The sequence below is a fragment of the Colossoma macropomum genome, unplaced genomic scaffold (assembly GCF_904425465.1).
Source record: "Colossoma macropomum unplaced genomic scaffold, Colossoma_macropomum, whole genome shotgun sequence".
NCBI lineage: Eukaryota > Metazoa > Chordata > Actinopteri > Characiformes > Serrasalmidae > Colossoma > Colossoma macropomum.
The window spans coordinates 27,242,206-27,269,827 of NW_023494798.1; the positions used below are offsets into that span (position 1 = coordinate 27,242,206).

General features: G+C 39.7%; 1 protein-coding gene across 3 annotated transcripts in view; it reads left to right on the forward strand.

Moving 5' to 3' along the window:
- The window catches only part of zgc:158464 (uncharacterized protein LOC791139 homolog), a 187,453-nt gene that overhangs the window by 13,742 nt on the left and 146,089 nt on the right, over positions 1-27,622 (forward strand). The window lies entirely within an intron of this gene.

The following is a 27,622-nucleotide window of genomic DNA, read 5'->3' on the forward strand; positions in this document are numbered from 1 at the left end:
ACACACACACACAACAGTGCGTCTGCTTCATGACAGAAAGAGGGAAGGATCTGAGCACAGGATTAAAAAGAACCTAATCGAGCCTGGAGGTGCTTCTCCATCCAGGGAATGGAAGAGGAAAAACTGCAGGAAAATGAAAGAAAGAAAGAAAAAAAAAAAGGCAGCGATGCGGGTGGAGCATGGGGAATGGGAGGTATTTTTAACCACTACACTGGGGAAACAGGGCCTGGCCTCGTCTGAGAGCACACGGACGCCTCTTTGCTTGTGTAATTGGCCTGTGCATCTCCGCCTGCCCTGCAAATGCTGGAGGTGGCAGCCGCTGGTGTGCTGGGACGGAGTGAATGCGGGTGGCAAGGCTTTTTCGGTGGGGGGGGGGACCTGACCTCTGATTTTAGCTTACAGATGCCTTGTTATGGGTTGTGGCTATAACAGAGCTAACACATAAAACCTGTTTATAGCCCCAAATGACTACACATTGTTACAACGACGCATTATGATACTAAAGTCACACCTTGGCTCTGATACTGACCATATATTTTTGTAAGATTAAAACCAGTTTGGGTGTCATCAATGCTATTTTATGTGTAATGATTGAAGCATGCAGTTTGCATGAAGCTCATTGGAGGGTATGTTTCTATTTTATGTTAGCCTCATTTCTCCAGTGCAACACTAAAGAATCAAACTTGATTTATCGTACAAATGTTTGTATACTTTTACTGAAAAACAAGCAGATGCACAAAAAAACCAAACCATTCCTGATTGATCCAAAGGCAGACACTGTAGGCTAGGCGTAGTTTAGCTTTCAGTTGCTGGAAATAAAGGCCAAGAGGGTTTTGCTTCAGGATTAAGGAAGTGCTCTCTTCCTGACAGGAAGTGTTTACAGCGCGCTGACATTCTCTTCTGACTGAGCAAGTCTGCTCCCTCCACTTGAATTAGACAGGGAGTGGCTGTGTGCCCTCTTCAGCATCATCGCGGTGACATCTAGTACTTCAGCTAAATCTGGCTCCAGTCTTGTATGCTTGTGTGAGACGTCTGGAACACTGGCTATGAGTGAATCTCGTCTCGAGTTCACTGAAATATACATAGCAGCAAAATATGAAATGTGTACAGTTTCCCCATTACCCCAAACATGTTTGGTGTCTGAAATTTTTTACTTTTGCATTACAGCTACAAGGCTAATGTAGATAACAAACAGTGAAAATCTATATACAGCAGTTAGCAGCGTGCAAAACAAACACTTGCTTCAAACTGTGTCAAGTAATCTCAACTAGACTTGCCTATATGGTTCCTGACACTGTATAACATACTGTTATATATAAATATGGACAAAAGTAATGATAATATTAGGCCTATCAAATCACAAAATCATAGCTGACAATCAATTGCCAAATAAATAATTGTGATTAACAGTTTTTTTTTCTGTTCTTTGTGCACATTTTTTAAAATACAAGGGTAAAGTGGTCAAGTTGTCTGATTATCAACAGGTAAGATACTTAGGCCCAGTCCTGTTTCTTATTTTTACCCCTACCCCTTGTTTTCGAGTGTCACCTTGCCCCTTGGAACTGAGTTACAAAGGGTAGTGGTCGAAATCTTCCACTACAAAATGAGACCCTCAGATAAAAAGACGATTACTTCATTAAGGCTACTAGTCTTGCTCTGTAGGCAACCTTGCCAGTCTGCAGTGACAGCAGAGGAGGGTAAAGTTCAGCAACCTCACTGCTGGGCTTTAGTTACATTTAGGGCATCGTTTGCATTCAAAGAGGTGGGATACAGCAATTATTTATTATTGCTCACCCCTAATTCGTTGGTGATATGGAGCTGAAGTCACCCCTAATTCGTTGGTGATATGGAGCTGAAGTCAGTTATTTGCCAACTTCTTGTTCAAATTTTCCGTTACACCTTAAATGGTGCAGCAGTGCACCATTTAAGGTGGAACGGGAAATTTAGGTGGCCAGCTACCAAAACATCAGCATACTACTAGTGATTTTTATGCTTGTTATAAAGAAAAATACCATAATACATTGAAACGACTTTAAGGTAATACAGTGGTTATTGTAATTTTTTTAACAGAGAAAATACTGACATTTGTGGGTTTGTTTGGTTGCTTGCACAACCATCTTGCTGTTTTTTCTTTTTTTCCTCATAACGCTGTTTGGAGTGAGCCTCTGAAAAACCTCCATTTGGAGGGTGATGTAGCCGTAACACTTCGCCCTAACCCTCTATCTCAACAAAAATCAGGACACCCTACCTCTAGGTGTGAACGTGTAAAACGGAGGTGTAGGGCTAAGTGATAGGGGTGAGAGGTGAAATGGGATTGGGCCTTAGTAGCTCCCAAATAAAGACCAACACAGCTAATGGCTGTAAATAAGCCAGCATTACTCAACACTGCCGTCCAAAGGTGTTATAGCACCAGTCAGAAGTTAGAACTTTTATTGTTTTTGTAAGACCCAAAACTTTTCTCAATAAATGCCTCCATGTTTCTTTTGTTCTGTCTGTTGTGGTGTAAACTGACAGTTGTAACATTGAACTACATGACTACTTTATCGGGATGTTTAGAGTGGAACTACGTTAACACATGCTGGTTTCTTGCAGCATGTGATGTACACTTCCTATATTTATGTTTTTAGGGGCCATAATGTTGACTATATAAGTCATGGAAATTGTCCTGGAATTGGTCCTGGAAAATAGAGTGGGAATCCTTTAGTGCTGTTTTTAGCTGTGTGACATGCTTTTGTCCATTTTAATGAGGATAATCTGATCTACCACATTTGGGATAAGGGAGAAAATTGAATACATTAGGTTTTTCACCAGACTATCACTTTAAGCTTTAATCATTCTGTGGTGTTGGGTTAGGTAGGCTTGGCCTCCTTACATAAGTGGCTGTTTAGGGTCTGTGCGTATGTTGGCGGAGCAGCGAGCAGTGGAAAGCCCCACAGCAGAGCTAAGCTTCAGTGGGTGGATGAATGTGGATCCCCACCCTGCCTGCCCGCCTGCCTGCTCTATTGTCGGTGGAATACGAACGGGCCTCCTCGTACACGTTCCTCTCTGGGGGTAACTGAGGCCATGCTGTTTCCTCCTGTAATCAAGAGATCTGCACACTAACCTCACACACTCAGCCACGAATGTTGTGACTGTCGTAGAATGTACACAGTGATGTAGAACTTGAAGCGTATTTACTTAAAGTGATAGTTTGGTGGAAAATCTGATTTGCACATGTTGTCCTTTGCCCATATGGACTTGATCAGCTAAGACATGTTTGGTGTCTGAAGTTTACTTCTTTAGTTTAGTACTGGAGCTACAAAACTGCATGACTAAATCATCTCATTCCCACCCCGTACTAGAGGTGGGCAGTATATTGATATTGTTTGTTATTATTAGGGATGCATGATGACATCGGTATCATATCAGTATTGGTATTTGCTTAAATACTGTCATCAGAAAGATGTTTTAGATTTGAACAATATTTGATGATGTATTTATTATACTCCGAAACGGCAGAATGTTTATTCGATGCTGGGCTGCTGCCCTAAAACATCTACATTTTATTCATTTTACTGCCTTTTTAACCCTTTGTTACAGTCATTAATGTATAATAAATGATACATTTCTCTATAATACTAATATAGGTAAGTGTAGTCCCAATTTATACATTAATAAAATGTTTATGCATCAGCATCAGATAAAGATGATGTGCATGAAAAACATCAGATATCAGCACGACCAACAATTCCTGTATCAGTTTATTCCTAGTTATTGTGATGAATGACGTCAGCTTGTCACTGTATGCTTTTCTGAGCATATTGTGAATATTGTTAGCACTTAAAGAACACTAACTGACTGAATGTCATGTTTCATTACAATGAGAGCATAATTAGGCCTGTATTTAGTGCAGAACAGTATGTGAAACACTGAAAAAAAAAGTCATTGTATTCATAGTTTTTGATATTATTTTTTATATTATTTTTGATATTATAGTTTTTGATATTATTATTTGTAACTGCTGGTTCTTTTCAAGGCTCAGAAGAACTACGTATGGAATATGATGCAAATTGTGTATAATGAAGTATGATGTGTCTTGAAGTATTGTGATGCTTTATTTTTGCCATACTACCCACCGCTGTGTTGAATTATTAAATGTTGTCCAATAGAGGTTCCTATGTTGTTTCTGACACAATTACAATTCTTTTATATGTAAAAACTGACCGAATTATGGATCGAGTTCACGCTTCTAGATATCTGCTACCAATCTGCGCTATGCATTATAATTTTGCCCATTTTAAAAGGTAACAAAATGTTACACAGTATCAGAAACCACATATGTGAATCTATCCACTTTAGGTGCTTTGTAGATGCCCAGCCTGTCTTTAACTTAAGCGCAACTAAATTAATCTATTGAATGCGGCTGTGTGCTATAAATTAAAGGTAATACATTCTGGCAACCCCAAACCTAAACCAAACCCTAATGCTAGTCAGCTCACAGTTTGAGCATCTGTAGATAATCTATAGAGGACTCTCATAATAAAACGACTAATCTATTTGCGATTACTTAACAGCTCAACATGATTTTAGGCTAGAATGTGACAGTGTAGGCAAACAGTTTGTACAGTGTTAATTGGTGGGGCATAAGCTTTCATTGCTCGTTAGCTAAATTAGTCTCGTAGCTCCAGTGCAAAACTAACGAAGCAAACTTAAGACACCAAACATGTCCTGGCAGATTGACTTCATTTTAGTCAAGCGGAAAACTGTGGAAATGTAATTTTCTTGCTTTAAAATCAGCCAAAGAAGCAGCTTTGCAGTTCAGAGGAGTCGCTGCAGGAGTGAGGAATATGAAATATTGTTAAGTGACACTTATTAGTCCCACAACGGGGAAATTTCACCTCCGCAATCTAACCCATCTGTGCAGTGAAAAACCACATACACACTAGTGAACACGCACAAGGGGGCAGTGAGCACACTTGCCCAGGGTGGTGGGCAGCCCTATCTGCAGCGCTCGGGGAACAGTTGGGGGTTAGGTGCCTTGCTCAAGGGCAATTCAGTCACATACTGTCTGCTCAGTGGATCAAACCGGCGACGTTCCGGTCACAAGGCTGGGTCCCTAACCTTCAGCCCACGACTGCACCCAGTCCTGGACTACTGAGGCACAGAAATGAAAGGAGAAGTCCAATATACTTGCCAGACAGCATGAACAGTATTGTTTAAAGTGATGCTAAATGGCTGTGTTTCCCAAGAATAAGTAAGTAAGCTTTAATCTTAAAGCACAGCCAAAACTTCTCTTTAAAAAAAATCCGTCTGCATACAGTGTTTGCCCATATATGCCTATATATTTATAAGCTGTATTATTTCTTTGGCAGCGAATTCCACTCTTGCACCCTACAATCTCAACTTCATTCCTTTCTACAAGTTTTACTCACAATCTGTCAGAGAGAGAGCGAGCAAGAGAGAGAGAGAGAGAGAGAGAGAATAGTAAGAGGAAATTGGATTTTGTCAAGCGTGTCCCCTAGTACTTAATCTTGAATATCTGTGGTGTATTAAAAGCACTGTAATCTCCCCGAGCTCCCCTCCTGTCAATGGCAGGTGGTGAGCTGGGCTGGCCGAGGTGAAGAGGTGCTCGAGTGGACTGATGTCATGGAGAGTGACAGGCAGCGTGAGAGAAGAGGAGAGAGACATTTTCCTATAATGGAGCTGTGCTGTGAATGAAGAGTAAATTCAGCCTTAACGGTGTCACTGTAGAGGGAGTCCACCTCACAAGAGTGGGTGAGGAAGGTCCAACCTGCATAGCTGTTAGGGCATACTTTAAGAAAGCGTGATGTGTTTTTAAACAGGGACTAGCTGGTACAGTAATTTTGAGACTAATACCAATTTTGAGGAGCTAAACATTTGCATAACTGCCAATATCAGCTCATATGAAGCTGACTCATAGTTTTAGTGCTTTACTGAGTGGTATGATTGCCAGTTGTTGACTGTGTATTGTCAAAAAAGACTCTCGGTTGTCTTTTGTTCTCAAAGGGGGATTCTGCTTATTGAAGGAATCTATTGTTGTGTAATGTGTTTAGTGCTGTGTTATACATTATAATATTCAGTATTGTGTGTGTCTGTACTGTGATTGTATTTAGAACATTTCTGTTTTTCTGTTTATCCTTACATGGTCAAGTCTGTCGCACCTGTTACTTGTCGTATGTAGGCTGAGCCTAATCTTGACATCAATCCAGCTATAAAACTTCGTCAGTTCATTGTTTTAGGGGCTGGTTAGGTGTCTGGTAGCTGTGCGCAAGAAATCAACTTAATTTCTCCAGACATACAGCTAGCTCCCTGGTTTGTGGCTGGTTCGGATTACTCGTGATTGCATAAATTTGCATAATTTAATCATCAAGATGTAAACAAAGTCATTCAGAGTGGTTTGATGTGATATAGTTCATTGTAGAGAAACCTATAGACTCTTATGTCTTTACAGTGGTGGTGATTAAAACCAGGGGTTTAATGTCTATGACGCAAATATAGCCATTTTATTTGCTATTAAAAACACCCAATGAACTATATTTATCTTTTGAGTTTTATATGTATTGTTGATAATGGCAAAAATAGTGTCCTGCATGTACTTCCCCATCATTAATAGATTAAAAAGAAGGTTTTAAGCCAAAGCATATCTCAGAGCTATTGAAAACAATATCTCAGACAACATGAAACATGTTTGTACCAAGTTTACGTAATAACTTTCTGTGAAGGAGCTTTTAAAGACATTAAACTCTTCGGATGACTGGTTCCTTTCACAACCACTGTGAAGAATTAATTCTTGGCAGGTGTCTCTATAATGGCACGTTTCACATCAAACCACTCTCAATAACTTTATTTACATACTAATTTAATAATGCATAAGCTTTTGGTGGAATTCCCCTGTAAACACAAACAGCACAGAAGCAGTGTGGAGGGCAGCCCTAGGGTTTCTGTCTTGTAAAATTCTTGGACATGTGATCGATGACCTGATAGAGAAGGGTGCATCTTGATGCCCTTGTCAGAAATCTGCAAGATGTTATGAGGAACCTCCTCAGGTTGGTAGCAAAGCTTGAATTGCTAGAATTGCTTTTGAACTAAATTCACTCGATAGGTAACTGTGTACGTGACTTGTTCTAAGGTATCAGCTCGGGTCTCACCTAGAGAATGTACTCTTCTCTGTAATCATGCCACAGTGATGCCTAATGCCTAAATGTCTTGCCAACAGTGTACCTTTCAGAAGTAGTTGTCCCTACGCAGACGGAAATCTAAACCAGTTCTTTGAACACAGATATTTTACCTGGATAAAAAACACAAGCCAGAAGCAATTTAAACTACTTAAGAAATGCTAACATTCCAGTTTCCACAATGTTGTACTTCTAGGAATGGAATTTCTTTCTTTCCAGGAAAGATGACCAAAACCCTGGACAGGTGGCAACACTCCCCAGAATTCCTATTTCTTATGGGTTTTGTTGGTTTCTCTTTATTAGCATAATAAAAAGATATTCTGACAAAAATAGTAAAGTTTTTCTTTTCAATGACTTCAACTTTTAGTCTCTGCTAAGTCAAACAAGCAACATGGGACTTGAACATTTGTTCTTGTTGAGCTTCAGACTCAGCAGTAAACGGTTTGCTTCAGTACACCTCAGATATGCCTGATCTATTGTGAACTGGGCTGCTTGCGGTGAACTGAGAGGCAAAATCAGATAAGAATGGACGTGAACAATCCTGTGACTGTATGTTACAGTATGCTCTCTAGTACTGTTTTATGACACCCTTCGTGGTTTTTATAAGTATATGGCCAGTTTTAGTGGCAAGGGCTAACTTTAGTGTTGAAAATGCCTTGTTATAACAATGTGTAGCCACCTACACTTTGATGTGGTAGTCCTAACATAGCCATAATTACATACCACTCAAATATTTTACCGCTCAGCTGCTTTCTACTCAAGCCAGAGGCAGAGGCCAGGGGTATGTCAGCCTTCCTTATGGTGATGATGCTTTCAGGTTTCATGAGGAAAGTGAAATTTGGAACCTTAATGAGTAGTTTTGCCTTTGTCTAGGTTATACTGCGTAGCATGTCCAGCTTTGGCTCCTTTCAGTGGTCAGTTTCAATTTTTTGCTCAGGTCTGATGTATATGGCATAGCGGTTTACATTCATGTTTGTAACTGACCCATATCTATCATCAGTATAAACTTGGTGTGTTTGGATGGACCTCGTGACACCTGTGAATTTCCAACTTTATCTAAAGTAGGTTGCACTTGAACTGCTGATAAAGTCATAAATTCATGAATTCTGGAGGTTAGGGAACCAGGCCTGTGACCGGAAGGTCGCCGGTTCGATCCCCTGAGCCGACAGTACGTGACTGAAGTGCCCTTGAGTAAGGCACCTAACCCCCAACTGCTCCCAGGGTGCTGCGGATAGGGCTGCCCACCGCCCCGGGCAAGTGTGTTCACTGCCCACTAGTGTGTGCTCACTCGTGTGTATATTCAGTGCACAGATGGGTTAAATGCGGAGGTGAAATTTCCCCGTTGTGGGACTAGTAAGGGTCACTTAATCTTAATCTGTATCCAGTCTAGGAGCACATATGATAGTAGCTAGAGATGGCATGATACCACTTTTTTCCAGTATCAATACTGATATTCAAATCAATAATATCAGCCAATAATCTGATAAATTATTAAGCAATATTAGAGTTATTATTTCTTTTGAAAATTACTTGACTTTAAGATTAGCTGTTTCAATCAGACCACTTCGCTTAGGATGAGCATCTGAATCTAAGCTTTCAAACTCAGAAAGCTTGGACAGTTATTTTATGAATATCATCTGCAAAATTATTGTAATAAAGTATATAATTGTGATCATAATTCACTTAGAAAGTACCACATGTAAGGGTTGCAGAGGCTTGTAGCTTAGAGCCTAGCCCTGTAGCTTATATTTTCCTTGATGGAAATTACCATCACCAACTGGGCTAGGCTGTAATATTGCTTAATAATTTATAAAAATCGCTGTATTCTGCACAGGCAGCATAGCAATGTGAACTTCTCTTCTCTGTGTCCATTTGGTTGAAAACCAAAATACTGCCAAACTGGTGCTTTGGCACCATTATTCTGGGCATGCTCATCCATTTTACCCTGTACTGGGGAGTAGCTCTAATGTACCAGAGCTTCTGTTTCATTTGAATATTCCCCAGCATTCTTTGCTTGACTGAAAATCTGTATTGTTATAATCTTTCCAAATGAAGCTCAAAGTATGAATGTTTATAGTTAGCTGGTACTAATATTAGTCATTTGCATAATATCACCTCTTATTTAGGCCAGTATACACAGACCAGTGCCTAGGCTACCTGTACATACTTTTACCCTGCAGGATGACATATACAGCTAACAGTGTGAGTGTTTTCAGGATATATTTGTTACAAGATTGGATCAGATTAATTTTCTCTTGACTTTGGCCCAAACCGATAACTAGTATTGGATCAGTGCCATCACTAATATTGGCTCTAATAAGTCTGATTTGAAAAGATCAGATTTTTGCATTCACATGGCCACATTTGTGTCACATTTAGGCAAAAAATTAAACCCAAAAACAGATTAAACAGATTTTTGCCACCTTGTAGTGTGAATATAGCCTTATGTCTTCAGCACTCACCCTGCACCTCTGTCATGCAGTCATCACATCCCGCTAAATTCTGTGAAAAGTGGTTTGTGGTGTGCGATCGCTAACTCTTAATGCCTTCTCCATATGACATAGAGGCTTTCAGTGGTTAGCCGTGTGAAACGCACACCACATGTGCGCAGACTGGAGGTTCTGAGCCGGCGTGGTTTACGTTGCCTGAATCTCAATGCAGGCTAATAAATAAGTCAACATGAAACGAGACTTATAGTTCAAATGACACAGATGGCAAAGAGACGGCTGGAGATTCATGGCCAAACACTTTAAGTGTATCATTGAACCCGTCTCCAAGGCCTCGAGTGAAACATGTTGCAAGCATCCGTACGTGTTTCTTTAGTTGCAGTTGCACTTTTGACATCAGGCTTGTGGAGTTGCTGATGAAGCGTAGTCCGATTCCGAAAAAGAAAGGCATTCTCAGATTTCCGCTACGTCGTTGTTCACGGGAGAATCCCTTCCGCTACATGGAAGGGCAGTCTGGTTCTCAGAAGTAGCCGATTCTACTGGCAGTCTTTCGAACCTTCAGTATGACTTGAGGTGAGGAGTGAGTGCGAAACATCACAACCTAACAGTGACCAACTCTGACCCCATCAGCCACACAAGATATATACTTTCAGCTAACATTATCAAGCCGTTTATGATCATTTTATGGTTGTGTGAATGCTGATTTGCAGATTGCGATCTGCAACCTTTTGCAAGTAAAATAAATGCTAGTTAACATTAACTAGTGTTGACCTACCTTAACGGCAGAATGATCTGCTAGTTAGCTAAGTGTAGCCTATTAGGCCAGGGGTGTCAAACTCAACGAGTAAAAGGGCCATATTAAAAAATCTCATCAAATCTGTGGGACAGAGAAAAAAAAATATTTATTTCATTTTTTATTAATGTTGTGCTGTAACCTGAACTAACCATTGTTTATTCAAACCATGCAAAAACTTCAACAGTAAAATACAGACACTTACAGTAGACCTTGAAATATTACATGGACAAATATTCAAAATTTAAATGTCCTCAGGAGCTCAGTCTTTAAAATTTTATTTGCTTGAACTAGACACCTGGCATCCTTTCTTTGCTGCAAGTTTGTTAATACTCGGGCTCAATTTCCGAGCTGTTAAGCCAGTGTTAAGTGTTTATATTGGTTGAACTGCAGCTGAAATGCATTTGGTGAGATGACTGGTGTAGAATTGTGTAGACTTGTGTAGATTTGAGGTGTAACCACTGTCCCATAGACTGCTGTTGGGGTAGGAGTGTCTGAAAATGTTGCAGTGCATGCTGGGTATTGTAGTGCAGCACATTGTGAAACGGGCTAATATTAATAGAAAGTTAAAATACTTTTGCGGGCTGGATAGGATTGTGTGGCGGGCCTAGCTAACCAGTTTAACTGATGAGTACAGCCTACTAACCATCACTGTATAACAATACAAATTGGCATCAAATGCTAAAAAAACATTGATCCTAAATGAGATTTATGTTTGGTTACTGTTATTTCACTCGTGATGGAACATGACTGTGTTCAGTAAAGGAGCTGGATAACTGAAAACATGTATGAATGTATGCATAAAACTTCTTTACAAATTAAAAACTGAAATATTTTGGATATAAAATGAAATATATAATGATCTCAAATGTAATTCATGTTGAAGATCACTGTAATTACTGTGCTTTCTCTCAGAATTAACCTCAGTTAATTATGGATGTCAGTGGCCGTTGTAAGGAAATGCAGTGGCTGTGGGATCTAGAGGGTAAATAAGAACTTCCCTTATTTGCTGCACTAACAGCCTCTGCTCTTCCAAGTGATTTACACTAGATGAACATTGCTGTGAGGATTTGTTGGCAGCCTCAGGAGTGTTAGTGAGGTCAGGGATTTACGTTGGATGATTAGTTCTGGGTCACAAGCGCCACTCTGGCACATCCCAAAGGTATTGGATGGAGCTCCATCACTCCAGAGAATGCAGTCCAATGCTGGGGAGCTTTATACCCCTCTAGCCAGTGCTTGGCATTGGACGTGGTGACCTTAGACTCATATTCAGCTGCTCCAGAGCCATTCTACACCCATTCTATTAACAGTGCCTTTCTATGGAGGTTTGAAAGCTCTGTGTGCAAAACTGAGCACATGTATCAGCAATGAGTGCATATTACGTAGCTGAATTCACAAACTAGAAAGGGTGGTGTCTGGATACTTTTGGACATACAGTGTATGTATGATGCATATGCAAAGTTTGGCCGGGTTCAAGGGACATCAGTGAGGGGGGAAAAAATGGAATAAGGGAAAGTGGAGAATCCTTGCCAGAAATGCAGTGCAGTCTAAGATCAGTCGTGATGTATGTGCAGAGAGCTCTTCCTCAATCATTTTTAACCTTTAGCTGAATAAACATGCACAGATGATTGTGTGTTCCTAGCCGGTGGGAAGAGCTATAAAGCTGACTATGAACATTTGAAACAATGTCATTGTTTTACCTCTGTGTATCAATTACCCGTAAGCCTGCGAGACAGGCTGAGTGCGCTTTTACCGCTAAATTGCCTCCATTAGACTGCTGCAGTTAGCACTTTTACCTCCACGTCTGTTTTTTCTGCCTTTAATGCTGGAACGTTTAGTCGAAGCATCTTCAGCTTAAAAGTATACTTATGTACGTCGTTTATAAAAATCCTCCATCTCTTTCACTCGCTTTCCTCTGTTTCTCTCGGTCTCAGTGTTTCTTTCTTTACATCGTTTGCACCTGATTGTTTTGTTGTTCATTAACTGGAACTGGAACAATGCAAGGGAGTAATTAAAGCAGCTGCTTTCCCTGATTTCTCGGTCCTGCACCTGAGGAGTCGTTCCTCTGCATCATTAGAGAAGCTGAAGTGATGTTGCAATAGCTTTACATATTAAATAGAAAACGCTTTAGATCTTTGCATTTTTCTTTACAAAAACTGCAAAGCCGAAGGAACCAGGAATATGGAAATTAGGAGGGGAAAGAGGGGGCCGCAGAATCTCCAGATTCGAGGATTGTTGAGCTCAGAGAATTCAGCATGAATATAATTTGATAATAGTAATGGCCTGTATGTGCTTGTTTTTAGGGTGGATTGAGTTTTCTATGATGTATGTATTTATATGTGTGTGTGTGTGTGTGTGTGTGTGTGTGTGTGTGTGTGTGTGTATGTATGTATGTGTGTGTAGTATATTATATTATATATATATATATATATATATATATATATATATATATATATATATATATATATATATATATATATATATGTATGTGTATGTATTTATTATTATTATTATTATTATTATTATTATTTATTTGTTTATTTATTATTTTTTTCTTCAAATTTTTGCAGTAGCCATGCCCTGTTTTAAGGATATTGCTGCATTTTCATTACAAAGACTTGTCATTATTAACAATACAAACCGTTTCTCTTGCCAGCTGTTGGCTGCTTTGGGGGCGTGTCACTAATTTGGGTGTCCAGAGTAAGTGTATGTAATCTATTTTTGAGCCTTAGGCCACTTTCACACTTGTCCCAAACACTTGAGTCCGCACCCAGAACCAATTCTGGGCTTGTTTGGGGGGAGGGGCTCATTATCGTTGGTTTGCTTTCACCCACAAGAATTCTTTTCTGCATGCATGTTTGCAAAATGGTAGGCAACTTCATCCATTTGCTGCTTTTTATCATTTTCCTTGGATACAAACACTCTAGCAGTGAAGAGTTGTGCTTTTGGTTCACAACAATCCTTTTCCTGCCATCACGAAACTACTGAAGTGTCGCGATAAGTCTAAGCAGTCACAGTACAGAATGTAATAATCACGCAGCCCCACATGTAGCTAGCAGAGCAGATAGCTTCCATGCACCCAGTGGACCGCACCAGAGGTCACTGGACGTGAACCGAGCCCACTGAATTCAGGAGGACCAGAGATTGGTTCTCTGGAGTGCTCCTGGGCCCAAAAACAGCTTTCTGACTTGACCAAACGTACCGAACTTGCAGAACAAGCAGTCTTAGGTCCGGAAAAAAGCTCTAGTGTGAAAACACCCTTAAAGTGGCCTACTACTGTTTTTAAAATGCAAGGAATGTGATAATGTCCTATGTTTTGAATACTTTTTTCATCCATTAAATTTCTTGCTATAGGTTACGTTTACATTTGTGGGATTTTGGCAAGCACTCTTATCCACAGTGACTTACAGTTTGACCATTTTATGGAGATAGGCGAAGGTAGTAGTATTAGGCATCTTGCCCAAGGACTCTTAATTGGTATAGCATAGGGTGATTGCCTGGGTGGTGGAGTCAAACCACAGTCTGCACTGTGGAGATCAGAGGTGTTACCCACGACATTGAGGCCTGTGCCTGGTAACTGTCAATTGAGTTGCTGTAGAAATAACCCCCAGTGATGGCAAGGTTAAAAAAATAATAATTAATTAATTGATTTATTTTGGGAAAACCTTATCAAAACAGCAGTATTCCTACAGCATAACTGACCTTTTAAATGTCAGGTGATGACCTACATAAATACCATATGTTCTGTACTTAACATGTAACAGATTGTTTTAGAAACGCAGCTCTTTTGCCCCGAACAAGAGTGAGCAGGTTGTGCATCAGTGATGTGCTGTATCAGTATGTATATTGTTGTCTTCTGTCTAATTATAGCACGTTATGATGCAGCCTGTTTTAATGTAAATTATTTTACAAAAAGAGAAACCAAGAAACCAAAAAAGAATTGGATTTCAGCATCTTTCTGTGTCCCTGGAAGAAATGACCAAAAAAAAGTCCTATTTTGGGAATAATGCCAGTGCCCACACATTCTTTCCCCTTGTTATGATGTCAGCTTAGTTAGTGCTCAAACCATTTAAGGTCTTTAAACCACTTTTGGAGTTTCAATGGGCACTTTTATCAGTATTTTCAAAACGAAATCATTATTTGTGTCAAATCATTATTTAAAAAAACCTGTTCTTCATACCATGGAGGTCACTTTGATGAATATGAAGCTGTGTGTTGCAAAATGTACCCAAAACAAAGCGAATAGCTGTTTTATCTTGAAACCTTTACTGACATTTTTGTGCCTTAATTGAAAAGATAAAATTTCAAAAGAAGCAAAGATGTCCCCAAATGACCTCCCTGAGGCAATCAACTTTCAGCACTGGACAGAAATGATTATAATAATCTAGGAACGTCTCAGCATTCATTTTTTCCAATGATGTTGAGGGTTATATGTCCGTTAGTCTGCGTATGAGAGCAGGCGTAGACGAGATTTCTTCATTGAGCATTAGATCTGAAGGCTGTGTTGCTTTATCTTCAGTGCAGACAGGAGGCTGATTGTATTGGGCATTGACCTGCCTTTCATATCCCAATCCCCATCTGAGTGCAGGGCTGCTGTTGTTGTTTCTGTTTTATGTGAACATCAAAAACAGAAATAGTTATTCTTTCGTTCTCCCACCGCCGCTAAGCACACACAGTGGCTCTCGGGCTGCAGGTCCTGCATGCACCTCCATCCTACAGCCTGTATTTACACAGTGTGAGGTGACATTGGGCTCTTTTTACTTTCTCTATCTTCCCTGTTATTATAAGTGTCTCTTTGTATTTGCGTTTTTCTATATCTCTGTCAATTTAGCAGGCAGACCACAATCTCTATGCACACACACACACACACACACACACACACACACACACATGCATACATGCACAGGCTCACACTACCAGTCTCAACCAATTGTGCTATTATTTCGGTTACAGAGGAAGAGATTTATGCAAAGTGCAGTTGCAATTTCTCTCTCTCTCTCTCTCTCTCTCTCTCTCTCTCTCTCTCTCTCTCTCTCTCTCTCTCTCTCTCTCTCTCAACTTTGTGCTGTAAAGGTTGGGCTGGTAGACCAGAAACACCATATGCTGAGGGAGGTCTGGGTAGTATATTGAAAATGTGCAATCTTTTTTTTTTTGGAGCACAGCATTTGTCCCACTTTATATGAAGTGTCTCTAATAACTGTGTAGTTACATGTGAACAACATATGCAGCAACAATATAACTACTAATGATTCAATCACTGTTACAGATTACCGAAGCTCACCTTATGTAATTATGCATGTGTTTCAACTTCAGTTTTGCCTCATGTAATTACACAAGTGTACCTTAATAGTTGTAACAGCCTGTTCTTTCTCATGTAATTACACAAGTATAATAACATAAATGTAATTACCTTGTTATCAGACTGGAACAGTAAATTTTTTTTCCAGCAATAAAAGGTATGCAATATAATGTAATATAATGTATGTAATAACTTGCATTAAGACATTACATTACACTGTATCAGCCAGCTATCTTAGCGTGGACAGTAGTCTTTCATGGCAATAAACATGTTGAATCAATCTGTTAACAGACTTTTTACATTCAAATTCTCATATATCATAGCATTTCATTAAGACCTTTTAGTCCAAATGATGGATCTTCTGATTGAACAGTCACTTTTGTAAGCCTTTTTCAGAAAGAGTGCTTGAGTATGGGGCTCCTTAGTGGCAGAGTTCTTCAGATCCTAACCTTAAATCCAGATTTTGAAATCACTCGTGAGTAAAGTACAAGATGGTAAATCAGTTACGTTAACAGTTCAGTTGCCAATCAGTTATTACAAAATCCAGGAATGACTTCAGTCCTTCCATAGCCGTCCATGGCCAGGAGTCCAAAAAATTTGCTCTCCCTCTCTCTCAATCAGTCACCATGGTGCTAGTCAAAGCATCTGTCTGTTAGCTGACGTGACAGAATTGTAAAATGGCATGTAGGATTCTCTTCAAAGCATGTTTAGCTGACTAACGGCGTTGCAGGTGCAGCAGTTTGTGGTGATGCTTCATGTATCTCAGAATAAGCTCATGATAGAGTTCATCCTCCCAGCTTGGTAGCACTGTGTGATGGAGAGACCTAGCTAGGAACTGACCATGGCTAAATTAGGAAAGCAAAACCGTTATTAGTTTAGTATTAGCATTATTATGGTAATGGGGTGAATAATTTTCTACAGTTTGGCTACAGTTGGCTGTAGTGAGCAGTGTCTCTGAGACATTATACTTGCTAGCTGGCCCCCTCAACCTCTAACCAGAATGAGAGTCTGGCTGCCTTGAAGGTCTAAATGAAAATGTAAGGAGTGAAAAAGTTTGTTTTTCTGTTGGAAATGTAACTGAGTTAAGATACAAGTTTTAAAGTCAGTAGTGCTCAAATAAAGCACAAATTATCCATGGCAATGTTTACACACTACATGTCGCCATTGGTCATAGAAAATGGTATGGAGAGATGATTTTTTTTCATACAAAGTCACCTTTGTAACATGTAAACACAACATTAGCTGAATTTACTCTTTCATCTAATGGTGGTAATTTAACTGAGCTGTACTAGTTCCTATAGGCTATTTACAAGCCAGTATTTCATAGTAGTCTTCAACTATTCATTCTAAACATCTGCTCCCAGTACTGTGAAAGGTTTTACTAGCTTTGCTCGCTGTGGTATGCACTCATTTAGATTTGGATACCAAATTTAGATATCAAAATAAAAAACATGATCAAGGTAAGATACGTCATTTATTGATAAAAGGCATGAAATGATCATTTTAATCAAACTGCCCAGCCCTATATATCAGGATATGGACGTGATACTCAACATTATTTTTTTTCTTTTTGTGTTTTAGTCTGCAGATCAGTGATCTTCCATTAAAATGGAAAGGTTTCATTCCAGATTAATGTTGATTCAAAGTATCACCTCCATATCCTAGTATAAGAAATTTTCCTTTTTCTTCATGATGTACATTGTTGGGAGTGGGCTTTACACATGCATAGAAATATCAATGCTATAGTTTGAGTAATACCATCTTTATCAGAAAAGGTTTTTGACAAAGTGTGTTCTACATCAGCTGTTACTGTTTTCCAGCTTCTGCTGGGTACAAATGGAAATACAGCATTTTGGAACAAGAACTCTGTCCGTTGTATATTATGATGGACATTTGGCTTTTATTCCTCTTTATTTTATTAATTTTATTCAATGTTTATTTCATAGAGGCAGATACATAAGTATAGAAAATTACAAATCACTTGAAACAGTATAAGTCCCCAGATAATTTAATAAAATAGGCAAATAAAAGGCCACTAACAAAAAGTTTTCACTTGAGACTTTACTCAAGAGAATACTCATGTTCTTTTTGTGTATCACACCAGTTTTAGCTGTTGAGAACGATCTATGTAATTCACTTTTAAAGCCAAGCCCTCAGTAATCCTGTTCAAGGGGGGGGGTTTAACCTCAGGCCAGGTTGGGTCGTTTGAGATTCTGATATGGCTGACCCCTGTTTGTCGCTCAGGTCGCAGCAGTTATGTGGCTGGAGTCTCGTGTGGCTCTCCGCTTGGCTGACGTCTGGCCCGATCGGCCTCTTTCTCAGCTCTCTCTCGTTAGGCTTGATGGCAACTTTGAGCAGCGTTTGGAATTTGGAGTGAAAGCGCAACAGCAGCAGAAAGAGCCCCTTTGAAAAAGGCCCTAATGCAATCGAGCTGCTAAGCCTTCAGTCCTATTAGGTTATCAGCAGCCCAAATCCCTCGTGGCTCGAGACATAAATCACAAACGTCGGCCCCCTCCTCCTTTCTTTTCTCTCATTTTCCGCACTTTCTAACCTCCATTCTTGGCACGAGGCTCGAATGTGAGTCTCAATGGGAGGAATGTCAGGCCATGACATCTCCCAGAGCAAAGCTCTCCTAGAATGGCAACCCAATGAGTCTAAAGTCATTTGAAACTTGGGGAGAAGAAAAAAGAATTACATTGGGAGCTTTAAACACCGTTGATGAGATGGATCAGAGGATATTCATCATGACTCTCGGTCCAGCCACTCAAATTTCAATAAAGCATAATGACGGAACATCAGCTGTGAAATAGCGTTTCTGTTACATTGAGCTGAAAACGAGACAGACACCAACCCTCCTGACTTCATTTTGGGTGCCGCTCTCCTTTTTATTGCCCTAGATTCTCTGAATGTTAATTGCTTTCCAAATTCATTTTCTCTCAACTGAGATTTTATCATTTTCTCTCTCCAGTAATAACGGAGCAATGCAGCCACAATCGAATATTTCATTTTGCGTGTCTCTGTAACGTAGGATGACCTGGCTGGAGTCTGTTGCATTTTTCTCTGCTTGTTTAATTCACCCCCAGGTTCTCACAGAATCCACATTATAGGCTATAGATGTGTAGAATCTGCATCTGAGATTAGTCGTGCCATTTTGACGTGAATACTGTAAAACTATATATATAATCAAGATGACTTAAATAGCTATTTGAATGCTTAAAGGGGAATTGTTTTTTATATATATATATATACATATATATATATATTATATATATATATATGTATTGTGTGTGTGTGTGTGTGTGTGTGTGTGTGTGTGTGTATGTATGTGTGTGTGTGTGTGTATGTATATATATATATATATATATATATATATATATATAATATATATATATATATATATACAGTTATTTAGAGTGGTTTGATGTGAAATGCCTAATTTTTGAGAAATTCACGAAGTTAAAATTGTTCACAGTGATGTCGATAGGAACGAGATATCTGACTTTAACTACTTTAAATGCTACACCACTGAAAACTAGTTCATGAAATGGTTATGAATACTTTGCAAGAATGCCAGAGGGTTTGTTGTTTGGTAGTTTTGAGATTGAAGAATGAATATTTTGGCCTAAAACAAATATTTTTAAAATCTGTTTGATGGAGTGGTGCATGTAGGGCATTGTAAGACAAAATCGTACCCAAAGAAAATGTATTTATTTATAATTTTTTTCTGAGGTTTACTACTATCAGCCTTACATATAAAAATGTGTGAAGGTTCGCTGGTCGTTTTGGATAGTGAATTTAATTGCTGTATTTGTGTTGTAGACAGTGTTACCCGGTTCCTGTCATCAACGCTATAAGGCATTTATTTATTTAATTTATAATCGAAACAGACATTACAAGTTATTCATTTTTCATAAGATATTTCTGGTATCTGGTAGACCACTAAAACTGTCACCATCAGATAAACAGTGATTAAAGCTTTCTTTCTCGGTAGATAGAAGAAATTTCCCTTACTGAGGAAAAGTAATGAATACCAATGAAATCTAGCAAAGAAGCTGCTGTTCTCAGAACAGTGGACTGACCACCACAGAGTCCAGACTTCAGCATCACAGAATGTGTTCATAACTTGAATTGTGAGAAGCAGAAAATGCCACCAACTTCTAAGACTGAACATTAAAGGTGTGGAAAAACATCCCTGCAGGTTTCTTTAAAAAACTGAAAGCAAGTCTTCTAAAAAAAAAAAAGAATGAAAGCTGTAATAAAGGAAAGAGTGGACATACTTGTTGTGAGAACACCAGCAGCTTCTTTCTTTGACACACAGGGCAAACTTGCTGATGCAGAAAAATGTATTTATACTTAATGGCCTTTTTACTGGAAATTAAATAAAATGGTGGTCTCTGGCTTTTGCACAGTGCTGTACATAGAGAACCTTTTCTGCTAAAAGTGTATAAAATGTCTAGATGACGGAGGAGGAGTCTGTCTTTCTGCAAGAATAAAGAAAAGAATAAAGAACAAAGAAAATGATCACCAGTGGACTTGGAATGTTTTCTTCTAGCACTAGTGTTATGCCTTATGTTGTCGTCACAAGCTAATAATACTGTTGTAGTGACTTAGTTTAGCCCCAAACACTGTGATAAATCTTAATAGAGTAGGTACAATTTTAGCAAGTTCTTTGACTCCCCAAAATAACCAGTCAAACTCAAGCCAGGACCTATTTTTCTCCTTCCTTAGGTGGAACGTTCTTTTGTCGGTTGGGAAGCCATCTGCCAACTTTAGAATGGCAGTGTTTGTTTGGCTGCCTGCCTTGGGAAAGCAACAGGAATGAGGCTTTTTACTCATCCTTCATGGGGTTTTGGGCAAAGCAACCCCTAAGTACTGATTCAAGACCAGTTTATTTTCCCCTCTGTCATTATGTCTAAAGCTACGACATAGAAAACGAGAACTGATCCTGGACCAGGGCTTTGCACGTAAACTTCTCCAATGTCGTTCAAGGGCAGTGTATCATAGAGCTGTGGTCCAATTTGACTTTCATGACAAGTGTGGCTTGGCTTGGTTTCTGACACGCCCTGTACATGGCAGCCAGCAGATGGTTGGTCCCCAGGCGTTGCTCCACTCCCCTGCCGAACCGCTCTCTCCATGAGGCCCTCGCTGCCCCTGCTGCTAGTTCATTAGAGCAGCCGTGGCAGGCGCTCTCAGAGCAGCAGGCTTGGCTGCATCGTACAGCTAATAAGACTCACTTTAGTTAATGGATTACTTGTATCCATTGAGAATAAGGTGGTAATCACATATGTGGGTAAATTGGGGAAATGTGCAAATGAGTGTGCACGTAATTTTCGTTAAGGAAGTTTGGGTTGTTTTCATGTGATTGGTAGGTTCGGTTTCATTTTCCTGCCGTTTCAGACCCTACCCTGATTATTCTGACCCTGGGCTCCGTGTTAATGCGTTATAATGGCAGAGAGAGGGCTTGTTTATCTCAGAGTAATTTGGCAATGTTCAAATTAGGAGTTTGAAAACAGTTTAGCACACCCTGCCTTATTATGCCGCATGGTTCTGCAAAAGTTTCTCACAGACAAAAGGCTCGATTGCAGCCTTGACTAATGAGAATACTTAGTCTTGTCTAGCCAGACACATTTCAGATGTAATTTTTAAAGAAAATGTCACCGAAGCTTTTACCAGAGATGCCTGAAAGCTCCCTGGCTTGCTTTGTGTGATGACTATATAAATCTTGAATGTTTGTTTATTTAGCACTGCAGGTTGATGGAGTGCTGCAGAGGCTGAAATAAAAGCTGGCATGTCATACACAGTAATTCAAGCAGCTCTCTCCTTGAACACGGACATTAGCAAGTGCTAAAATGTGCTTTCACCCACCTTTCACAGAAGGGTGGCTAAATATATCTCCTTTGTGTTTTTTAACCCCCTGTTTGATGTATATTTGCTCTGTGGTGACAAGACCACACTCTTCCACATGTGGTTTGTGGGTTGTGTATGAAAGCTACTGTGAGAATTGTTGCGTTTGTGTTGTTTAAGTGTTGCTGAAATGTTTATGCAAACTTGGATCCAGTTGAAAAATGATCTGTCTGGCACTCATGAGCTTAGCTTACGCTAACCAAAGTTTAATGTGACATTGAATGACTGTGATGATCAGTAAACACCTAGAGGTTTTGTACAAGCAGCCAAGTGAAGCCTGTATATATACAACTTGCCCTATCAAAGGAAGTCTCCTAATGTGGTCTGCCGGGGGTGGGGAGAGTGGGGGTGCAAGGGGATGCCAAAAAAAAATACCCCCCCCTTGTAAAACTACATGCCTCTTTACACTTTATTGTTCATTAATGTATTAATGTATTAAGTCCTTACATTTGGTATTGGGCCAACTCTAGTGAAAACCTAATACATAACAATAATATGGCAATATATTGTGGCATATTATGTGTTGTGAAAAGTTTGTGAAGTATTATGTTTTTGCCATATCGCCCAGCTGTACATAAAATGGTATGACATAAATCTTTTTTGTTGCTACATATTGCAAGTGCAGTAAAACTTAATTAGTGAATTAATAATGTTTTAAAACTGGTCTACATTATCACAACCACAGTCCTTTGCTTATGTGAATTTGAATTCCTTGATTTATCAGAATCTGATTGCCCAGGATGCTCACCCCACACAATAAACACTTTTCTGATTGCTCAGAGGGTCATTTGCAAAAATAAATGCCCTCTGTAATGTCAGTATTGCATAGGTCAGTAGTGATTAGCACACAATATATTGTGAAGCCCTGACAGAGTTCAGCAAAGCATTTTGAGTTTGTTTCTCATAAACAAAGTTTCCCTCTTTTCAAAGATGGTGCTCAAGTTTGCCACAGAAGTAAACTCATGTTTAACTCATGTTGTAATTGAAGCTTTCCCTCTGTCAGTGCCGTGTTTACCCAAATAGATGGGTGGCTTGTAGCCTAGGAAGCCTCTCACATGCATATTACATGCTGCACACTCCATACAGTTTCATTCCAGCCCATATGGCCCCATCATATCCAGAGAGGGCAGCCATGCAGGCTTTGGGCCACTCGCTCTCCATGTCACTGAGTAGATGCTTTACTAGCTTCAGTAGTAGAATTATTCACTGTTTGCTTTGGGAGAACTTCTTCTGTAAACACAGAGAGGGATGAGAGGGATGAGGACGCTGCATATGGCAACGCGAAGAGGAGGAAAAGACTGAAATGATTGAAACATAAAAACAAATGAGCATTCTACAGCTTTGAAACAGAAAATTGCCTACTTGTGTGATCCAGCATTTGTCTTTAAAACTAAAGGTTAATTATTGGTGATGTTACCGGAGTGTTTGCCTTGAGTAGCTTCTGTCTGAGAAGCCCAGGGTCAAGCTGAGAGGAGATGGTGATGACTGAGTGGCTCTTGAACTACTTTCTTCAAAACCTGTATGGAGAAAGAGGCATAGGTTGCATGTCGGCCCAGATTGCATGTCTATATTATTAGATTACGCTTAAACTGCCTACTTAAAATGCCTAAGTTTAGTCTTTTAAAGTTACAATGTTCTTACTGTAACTTTTAAAATAACTGCAAGGTTTTTGATGCCATAAAACAGGTGGTCGTTTATTTTGCAGCAATCAGTTTCATGTTTATCTCGGTATGAGGAGCAAAAGTCAGAGAGCATCTTTTTATTTATTTGATTTCCAGTCAAAATGGACATTAAATTATTCATTTTTCACCATCAGTTTAAAAAAAAAATTACACAGAGGAAAAAAACAGATTTAATGTGTCCACCTCCATAATGCCTTCAATTAAAATTAAATCACTGACCCTGGATGTCAAACTTGCACTGAACTGACATGGTTCAAAGAGTCTTAATCTCATCAGTCCATAAAACCTTACTCTGCATCGTGTTCTGGTGCAAAGTTCTTTCATTTTTGTCTCATTTTGGCTGGCACTGGCCCTCAGTTTAGTGTTTAGCATATAAGTGAACTGTGACTGTATTGGGACGGCCTCCCTGTCGTTTATAGTGCAATTTATGGAATTCCTTAACTTTCTAAATCCAGTCTATCTGAGAGGTCCACGCGTCTGACAGGCTGTGTTTTGTGCAGGCAGTGAGTGTAGTGCTGTGGAGGAGGGTTGGGGAGTGCTGGAGCCGGACTGGCTGGAATGCTGAGCACTGCCCACGCTGCAGATGCCCAGTCCACCCGAGAGGAGCTGAGTCACAATCCTGTTCACCGGGCACGTATGATTTACAGAGATCTGCCAGTCAACGTCTTTCAGCAGGACCTGCGTTTTTCTGTTGGCTCAAGCAGCAGACCACTTAATTTTGAATCAACAGGTTTTCTGTTCTTTTCTAAACATAGAGAAACACATTGAAATGATTCTGTGGTAATTGACCATAGAATACAGTTGCAGCATATAGAGGTTAAGTTGAAAAATGCTGGAGTGTTCCATTAAACCTTAGAAGGAGCTATTATTGCTGGAGATAGCAAAAGCAGGTTGCAATTTTATTGTTTTTTTTTACTCTTATTGAAACATGCCGAGAGATTCTGTTAAATGTCCAAATTCTAAACTTTCAATCAGTATCATAATTGTGTAAGAGCAGATCTTATGATTTAAACTTCTTGGAACAAGTTTGTTGGTACAGTCTTGTTTTACGGAAAGAAAAACATCCTTTTTTCTGTTCATTACATAACCAACTATGTAATAATTATGTAATTACCTATGTTATTATGTAATTATGTAATTGCATGTTATGTAATTACAGCAAAACTGTAGTAACACCAAACCTTTTAAGGGTTAACCCCTAAAATCTCAGGCTTATTACAACTTAAGCCTGTGACTTGTTGGCAGTAGATTGTTAGTGGCAAACATGATATTCCATTGTTTTCAATGTAACAGCAGCAGATTATTTATGTTCCATTGAGAGTAAGGTTTTCACAACTTTTGAACAAGTTGCAGTTGTGGAATAAACCGGATGCTGATTTTATTTTTATTATTTTTTTTAAATTTATATATATATTTTTTGAAGATACAGGTGTTGAATATCTCAATGTTGAATTTCCCTTTATTATACAACCAAAAAATTAAAAGAGCACAGAGCATCCCAGAGATGTTGACAGGTCACTTTATGCATAGTCCAAGATGCAAGTCAGGGTTGAGTCTCAAATCTCTGGGGTGCAAGTCAGAGTTGAATTTGAGGTGCGAGTCTAGACTCAACACAGACTCTTTGAGGTGCAATTACAAGTCGAGTCTCTGAGGTGAGGTTTGGAGTCTGGTGTGTGAATCTGATTCGAGTCTCTGAGGTGTGAGTCTGAGTGAAGTCTCGAGTCTTGAGTAGAAAATTTCAGTCTCATTTTTAGCCGCACCTGTCAGGTTCAGTGCGGCTTTAAATAACGAGCCTTTCATTACAAAGAAAGCTTCAGTCTAAAGGACAGAACTGAAGAGCTGCACATAGTAAATATGGAGCTAAAAGTAAAAGGGCAAGCCTTGAAGTAATTGGTCAGTTTTTGGTTTGTAAATATACTTGCTAGCTAGCTAATGCTAATACTAAGTTTTAGCAAGTTAAAAAAAATGTCATCTGTAAATACAGGGGGGCAGTCATGGGCTGGACAGGGGGGCAGTCATGGGCTGGAGGTTAGGGAACCAGCCCTGTGACCAGAACGTCGCCGGTTCGATCCCCTGAGCCGACAGTACGTGACTTGAGCAAGGCACCTAACCCCAAGCTGCTCCCCAACTGCTGCCCACCGCTCTGGGCAGGTGTGCTCACTGCCCCCTAGTGTGTGTGCATTCACTAGTGTGTATGTGGTGTTTCACTGCACAGATGGGTTAAATGCGGAGGTGAAATTTCCCCATTGTGGGACTAGTAAGGGTCACTTAACTAAACCTAAGCTACTTCAGATGACAATCAAAGCTATTGCTAGTTTTGCCTTTTTCCTTCAAACATCCTGTAGGTTATAGAAGCTTATAATGTATTGCATGTAGTGCTTCGTTCTTCTCAGACCGACGTTTTTTTTATAATGAAAGCTGCATTGAACCCTGATGCTGCTGTGAGCCGTGACGAAACAAGCATTACAATATGCTACAAATGATTTCTGCATCCAGGCTGTGATTGTGAGTTTTTCTCATAACTAACTCCAGGGCCAGAGTGAGTTTAGCTTTCCTGGCACTATGGTTAACACTGACGTTTTGGCACTTTCCCTTTTCCATAAGGACGACTTGGACTGGTATGTCAGTGAGATACTTATTTAGCATTTATTTCCTATAGTTCACTTATTACAAAAATAAAAACAACAGTGATAAAGAGAAACAAGTAACAGCTGACAAGGTAATAACATAAATTCATTGCAAAACCCATAAAGCCCTGCTCTCAAACCCCAACACTGCGCATGACCGTAGTAAAACTGAAAGACCAAAATCACACGGAAGGCTGGAAACAAGCCGGAGTTGCTGACTCAAGTCTCCATTTGTGGGGCCTCTTACTGCCTTTTGTTCCCACCCTAAATAAACAGTGGCTAAAGCCCTCCTCTGATAATCGTCCATTTTCATGGCAGTGTTTTTATGGAGGCACACTGCCATCATTCACTTATCATTATGAGGCATGGATCAATGTTTTTTTAACGCAAAGTTGTAAACGCAGCAAAAGGCTGATTATTGCATAATTGCATGGACTGCAATGCAAACTGGTGGAGTTATTCTAACAGAAGCTTGTTATATACCTGTAGGCAGGTTTGGGCCATTTACAGGGTTAAACATGGCCCTGCAACATGTTTCTTTTCTCTAGATTCAAAAGATAAGACTGTTTCGTAGTTTTTGCCATAGTGTCTTGTGAATGGATGTGTCAGTATGAATCAATGGATTGTTGAACTGTTATTGTGTGTGATGTGCAGAAGTAGGAAGCATGAAATAAACTTTAGTGGTAAACTGGCAAATGACTCGATAAATACAGACAGATAAAGAAAAATGAACACCATCATTCATCAAGTTATTAGTCATTTATCATCCAGTCTTTCCATTCATTGGTTCACACAGGACGGACCATCAAATAGCCCACCTGCTGAAGCTCATGGCATTTGATGTATTTGAGAGCAGCTGACGAATGCCTTCTCTTCTGCTTCCTGACATTCCTGCCACTGGAAGGCTGACAGGAACAGCGAGTAACTTTATAATTACAGACGTCATGCCAGTAGAAGAAAGATGAACGGCATTTATTTAATCAAAACATCACATACAATCACCACGGAGGCCAGTAATTAAATACACTCTGTACTTTTCATATCAACTGTCAGTTTGTCAGGCTGATCATCGAATCTTCATGCTTCTCTTATTTCCACACCTGATATCTTCCTGCCTTACTTGCTTTGCTCTGGTCTTCGTTTGAACTCTTCTGGAGAATGCGAACACACGGCGCACGATGGGTCACTTTCCAAGCTCTGAATCGGAGGCCAAACCACGGGCGAGTCCAGCTCGGCAGATGGCTTGAGCTGACTGTGTTCTTGCTGAAGGCTAAATCACTGACATCTTTCGTTTCTGACCGTAATTAGTGTTGCTGCTATAGTGGTTTCAACCATTCATTCATTATTTAGGCTAGCTTTCAGAGGCGCTGTCCAGCGGTCATTTGTAACTGTCCTCTCAGATACAATGTTCTTTACTCCACACAATGAAAAAAGGCATGTTTTTAGACTCGATAGCAATTGTAAGACATCTTTATGAGCATGTAAAACCACTCGTGTTTGTTTTTCTGTTGAACACTCGCTACATTCCAGCCCCAAACATGCATGTTTGTACGCGAGGCTGCAGTTATGTAAGGTCCTCCCGAAAAACTTATGGTGGAAAATATTCCAAATTGCTGGCTTAGCGAGGAGCTGATTACAGCTCTCTGGTGTCGAGGGGATTGAGTTCTTGCATGAGATACAGGCCGGGATAATGAA